Below are 7081 nucleotides of genomic sequence, written 5' to 3' on the forward strand. Positions count from 1 at the left end.
TCCATTTTCACCTCTCCCTTCGTCAGGTCGCCTCTCTCCGATCTCGTCGCCGCCGGTCCTATCGTCGGTGGTCTCGTACTCGGTTGGGTCGCCTCTCTCGAGCGGTTGTGTCAGTCCCATCGCCTCCGCCTCTCTTCGGTGCCGTCAATCCCATCATCTCTAGTCGTGACGCGACACTCCGGTTGGTCGCCTCTCTCCAAGCGAGGTTGGGTCCAGTCCCGTTGCCTCTGCCTCTCTTCGGTGCCGTCAATCCCGTCGTCTCTAGTCGCGACGAGGGTGATTGTGATCTTAATGCGGATTGTTGTATTCTTCTAGGGAAAACAGAACTGGTCTTGAAAATAGAGGCCCTTCTTTGTAGGATTCGATATAAGAATCTTTGCGTTCTCTCTCCCGGGGTGAAAAATGAGAACCCTTCTTTGCAATTTGCAAAAAAGAGAGGTACCGTTCGGAGATCCACGTTTCTTGCGAGGTTTTCTTGTGATGTCACGAGCACTGTTCGTGGCTTTTCGTGAGGATTTTTTTTTTTTGGGTGTGATTGGTTTCGACCTTTGTCTAGATGGTCTCTGTTTATATTGATTGGAGTGATTGTAATTGTATATCCAGGTTGCGTTGTTGAGGGCTATGATTGGTTTGAATGAATTCAAAGCCTTTAATTTTTCAGCTCGTCGGCGGTGTTATTTTTTGTCGAATTCTCTTGGGTTGATGGTGCAATGTTTTCTGGGTTTTGACTAATTGAGGGTCTGCTATTTTCAATGTGTAAAAATGTAGTGCGGGCGGGCGGATTAATGATGAGGATCTATACCACGTCACCTTCACTTGTTGGATTATATTGTATCAATTAGAGAGAAGTTAATCTGATTTGGTCAATTATCGAAGACATAGCATTGAGTTAGATATGTCGAGCTACCTCGATTACAACCTATTTGCTCACATCTCTAATGATAAAGTGTTTTGTGTGTGTGTGTTTTTTTTTTTTTTTTTGGGGGGGAGGGTGAGCTATTGTGAAATCCTTACAGTGAGTGGTATGATTTGCATTGGTAGTTTTGCATACACGAGTCTTCAATATCATATATCATATGATTTATGTTCACTATAAGAAAGGCCAAGAGCTGAAAGGCCGGGCTGAGAGTTGTAGAATTCGAGTGGACTTGTGCTTATCTTTTGTCGATTTGCTAATAATTTGTTCTAGAGTTAGTTGGTCATATATGGTTTGTTGCTTTGATTACTTCTCATTGTACATGTTCTAGTTTTTCTAAAGTTGAATCTGCCACTTGCAGTGCCATCGCCTCCGATCACCTCTCTCCAATCCCACTGCCTACAGTCCCGTCGCCTCTGGTCAAGTTTCTCCAACTTGCATCGCCTTTGGTCGTGTCGCCTCGTGGTCGTCTCGCCCTAAATTAGGTTTGTTGCTTTGATTCCTTCTCATTGTACCTGTTCTAGTGGCGATTCTCACTTTTTCTGAAGTTGAATCGTGTCGCCTCTGTCGCGTTGCCTCTGTTTGTGCTCGCTTCTCTCACGTTGCTTCCCCCGTGCTTATGTCGCCTTTGATTCTCACATGTGTCAGCTAGGCTGAACAGAGCTGATATGATGAACAACACCAAAATTCTGATGCACTTTTGTCTATACTTCTTTGTCTCTCAAAACCAGTGGGAGTATGAAATGAAATGACATAGTTGTGTATGTGTGTGCGTGTGCGTGAGTAGTTGAAGTTGTCGATGCTCTATTTTAGCAATAGGCTGTGATAAAGGCTTTGTTTTAGCCAATCCGTTAGCAAAATTGCATACAACCATTTTGGTTCGTCCTTTGGAAGCAATGATATGTGTTAGTCGGTTTGTTGATTTGGCCAATGCCTGCACCATCATCACAATTGAGAAAGAGGAAAATGATGAATAGGTTTTGGATTGTACAAGAATCTTTTTTTCTTTTCAGATCCATAACCAGCCACTTGGCAAAAGGAAATCCACTTGCTATATCATCAAAATGGGCAACATACGTGAAAATAGTAGGATCACTTCCAGCTAGTAGCATGGACTTTGATCCATATTGCATATCGATGTTGTATCTCTCCCAAAAGTATTCAGGAACCGATATCTCTGTTTCGCTATCATCAACCATAAACCTAATTGATCTTTAGTTGATTATTTAAACATTTTGACCGTGATCAATTCTTCTTTTTCCATTTGTTTACAGAAAATGATCAATGGAGGTAGAGTGGATACCTGGACCTAATGGTTTGGGATATGCATGTTAAATGAAAGAAAGCTTCATTTCTTGGATGTAGATAAGCATGTTGCGCCTTTCGCGACCAAGACAAGATGGACAGGAACTTTGCCCTTTATGGAGATCCGGATTGTCCACTTGGATCTACAGAAGACGAGGTTGTAGATGATGCATCACGTGATGAGGCGGCTGAGATAAATATGATCAGGAAAAATATTGCAAATATGATGGCAAGGGATCATAAAATGCAAGAGATTCCATGATTTTTTTATTTCCGACTTTTGCGACGTGTTTTTTTTTTTGGTGAAAAATTTTGCGATGTATTTGTAAACTATTATGAATACATTTCTATTAATAGTATTAAGGTCATCTAATTCTATCTCCATGAGCATAAATGCCATTGAATGTATCATAAATATGGACAAATAGAATAGAAGCAAATGGTAAGCTATTGTATAGTTGATACTTCAAGACCTACAAACCGCCGTCCGAAGCTTGTATGCTAGTCAAGAAAGAAAAAAAGCAAAAGAGGAGAAGAAAAACACCTCCCTTTATCAAAATTAGCCAAAACCTTATAACGACAACAAGGTAGTTTGGAAGAAGCAAGGTAAAAAGTAGCATCAAGATGGGATGCATCAACATCCATGTCAAGATTAGAAGAGACTAAAATCCCTAAGCCACGCATGCACTAGAATTACAATTTTTTTTTTTAAAGAGTAAAAACTTAGTCCCAAGGAAATGAACATAAATTAATTTGGCTGACAATATCACGTGTGCTTTTTTTCGCAATATTTGCTATACCAAACATTAAAATTCGCAAAAAGAAAAAATATTATTGAGAATTATAGTTCAAAACATTAGTTTGTGAATACTGATTCCAACAAAGCGCTACATAAATTCAATACGCTATAAAACATGAGTAAAGATCCTCACACATAGATATAAAATAATAGCTCACGTTCCATTACAATACCACCTATGTTACAAGCATATTCGACTAGAATGCTTACACCTAAGCAAATGTATTATTAATCTAATAATATTTTGATCTTATCAATTTTATGTAATATCTAATTTATTCCTTTTTCTTATTTTTAATTTTTTTAAAAAAATAAAATTTGGAATAGAAATTTTGTGCAGTTACCAAACATGTTTCTGTTCTTTTTCTATTCCAGAAATTTTAGTCTTGTAATCTTGATATGGATGTCGGGTTGGGGTCGGAAATTTCCAACTATTGGAATGGTGCATGCATGACGTGGCTTTGTTGTCATTATGCATTTAGTTCATAGTATGCTCCTAAAACACTTAGTAAAGCCGTTGATGCATCCCATCTTGATGCTACTTTTTACCCATCTTCTTCCAAATTACAAACTATTTCATTTTCGTGTTTCACACATGCTTATAAGGTTTTGGCTAATTTTGATGAGGGAGATGTTTTTCCTCTCCTCTTTTGCTTTTTTTTCTTTCTTGAATTGGATGCAAGTTCAGATGGCGGTTTGTAGGTCTTGAAGTGTCAACTATATAATAGCTTCAATTTGCTTTTCTTTTGTTTGTCCACATTTATGATACATTCAATGGCATTTGTGCTCATGGAGATAGAATTGGATGACCTTAATACTATTAATAGAAATGTATTCATAATAGTTTACAAACACATCGCAAAAGTCAGAAATAAAAAGTCATGGAATCTCTTGCATATTGTGATCCCTTGCCATCATATTTGCAATATTTTCATGATCATGTTTATCTCAGCCGTCTCATCACGTAATGTATCATCTACAACATCGTCTTGTGTAGGTCCAAATGGAAACTCCGAATCTCCATATAAGGCAAAGTTCCCGTCTATCTTGTCTTGGTCGCGAATATAATTATGGAGAGTACAACAAGCGATTACAATATATGCTTGCTTTCGAATTGAAAATGGAGGCATGTGTCTCAAAATGGGAAGCGGTTTTTAATGCCCCAAATGACCTCTCGATAACATTTCTCAATGAAGAATGCTTATGGTTGAACAATTCTTTTGTTGATCTGGGCCGTCTCGTTCTATCCCTATAATCATTCAAATGATACCGTTCACCTTTGAATGGAGTTAAAAATCCTGGAAGTGCTGCATAACCAGAATCTACTACATAATATTTTCCTACAATAATATATACATAAATTTGTTATGATATGCAATAGCTATACAATTATAAAGAAAATCACTTGATATAACAAAGCAAATACTTGGTGGTGGTCGAGAAAATTGCAATCGAGGAGTCTCGAGTGCTGCTGAGAAAACCCGACAATCATTGGTAGATCCTTTCCACCCAGGATATATGAAAGTAAATCTCATATCAAACGAACAAGCACACATCGCATTTTGAGTGGTAGTCCATTTCCTGCCTCTAAATGGGATTTGTTTCGATATAGAGACGGATGCATTAACGTGGGTGCCATCAATAGCACCAATGCAGTCCTGTGATTTTATGAAAGTGTAGCGTTAGACAATATTATTGGCTATATATATATTTTAATAATGTAAAATTGATATAAAAATCATACCTTAAAGTAACGTCCATGGTTAGGATCAAGAAGAATCTCCTCTGGAACAATATCAAAAGAAGGCGGCCTGATAATTTCTTTCGATAATTTGAGAAATGCTTTCAATACTAGAGTAAAAAACTTACTAATTGTTTATCCCGAACGTTGAAATCTCTCACATAAATCTCTATTGGAATTTTTGTGACCAACCATAGATAAGAAAATCCCAACTTGTTCATCTACCCTTACATATCAAGTATCTTTCAACCAGCCTCTTGCCTTCATTACATCACATAGATTAAGAAAAACATGTCTCTCTAACCTGAATGCTTCATATATCCTATCTGAATGTCCGTAAACAATTTCCCTTACCTATTCGGCTCTTGATAATTTACTGTCCCTAATAGGCTTTCTTGTATGCAAAGACTTGTCAAAAGTAACCAGAGATAACCATTCTATTGTTAGGTCAATATCAAACTCATCCATATACCATTCAACTGCTGCTACTTCTTCATTAGACACACTATTTGATTCATCTTCCATAGTACCTATGTCATCATACAAATACAAGAAAATCAATATAGATATATGTAAAAATAAAAATAAAAAACAATAGAAACCAATAACATAAGTAATAGAATGAAAGCAAACTAAATATAAAAATTCAACACAATCCATCACAATCCATCATATCCAAACCAACAACATAAAAAACATAGTCTCAACATCAATATCTTCAACAACAAAATGACAACCAGCAACATAAAAAACATAGTCTACTAAAACTTCATGCAATTCCTAACATTCACTAAAGATATTGGAGAAGCCCATATCTCCTGTCAGCTGGGGTTTTGATAAAAGCCTCCCTCCATGTGGCATTAACGTAGGCTCGTTCCACTGCTTTGTTGTAAAGATTCGACTCCAACGTAGGCATGGCAAGTAGAAGATCAATCACAATAGATACGGAGTATGGGTCTGTAGGTGGTGATGTGACTTGTGAGTTGATGGAACCACTCACAGATTGACTAGCCTTGCTCTTGATCATCTCTTGTAAGGCTTTGCAAGTGCTAGCAATGCCAAATGATTCACTCCTCATTCTCCTCTTACTATTTGGAGTTTTATCTATCCCATGTTTGTCATGAACTGGAGTAGGAGTTTTGTCAGACGTAAAAACTCCCTCATCAAGATGGTGTTCACCAACGTCCTCTGGTCCATCGTCTGCATCATCACCACCAATGCCAAGTTTATCTGACATCACCAAATCTTCGGCATTTCTTGCTGCATAATCCCCAGTAGCATATGTATCTCCAAATACAATACACAAGTCGGGATATTAAGGAAACCCATCCTTCTTGAATTTTGCCCACTCAATATTATCCTGCAATTTTCACAATGATAATATATATCAGCAACACAATTAAACATCTTGCATGTACATCTATAGTGATCTCAAAATGATCAAAGGTTAAAGCATACCTTGATGTGCGATTCTCATATACTTGGATCATCAACAACAACTTTTTTGTTCACATTATCTCAGCCAAATCCAAATTGTGAAAGAAGCTTCTTGAAACTAGCATACTGCTTTCTCAATTTGTTCACCTTGTTCTTCAATTGTACTTGAGTATATTGAAGTTCTGCTCATTTATTGAATTATGTCTGTATGGTATTCCACCCTACTTTATTGAAAGTAGAAGATGTGTGATTTCCCTTTTTGATCACTTCTACCAACAAACTAACGTACAAATTGGTTAAAGACTCAGTTCACTTTGCGATGAATGCCTCTTTTTGTGATGCTATGTAACCTTCACTAGTTGAGTATAATATGAGTTCAAAAAAATTAAAAAGAGAGTGCAACATGCCACTTCATTGGCTAAAACAGAGCCTTTATCACAGCCTATTGCTAAAATAGAGCATCGACAACTTCAACTACTCATGCACACGCACACACGTACACAGAGGATGAAATAGATAGACACTCACAACAAGAACACAATAAGAACACACATTCACCAGCAACTGTTTCATTTTCCAGAGGATGAAATGCATCCCGTGATGCTTTCTAGATCATTAAAAGGAAGTGGTTTGATTTCCTTATCATTCATCCATTGTGCTTTGATGTATCCTCAGTGTACTGCTTTTAGCTATGTATAGATCAAGTCAACTCATTGAAGATATGAGGAAGGAAGATTCAACTGTTCCATTGATTCTGTAAGTTTAACAAAAAGCATGAAGATGAAGGTTACTTTGTGAGAAAATTCTTGTCTACTAAGCTGATATTGTTAGTTGATTTATTTGAGAGGTGAGAAATGAAAGATCATAGACAATTTCACTTTCA

The sequence above is a fragment of the Eucalyptus grandis genome, chromosome 10 (assembly GCF_016545825.1).
Source record: "Eucalyptus grandis isolate ANBG69807.140 chromosome 10, ASM1654582v1, whole genome shotgun sequence".
Lineage (NCBI taxonomy): Eukaryota > Viridiplantae > Streptophyta > Magnoliopsida > Myrtales > Myrtaceae > Eucalyptus > Eucalyptus grandis.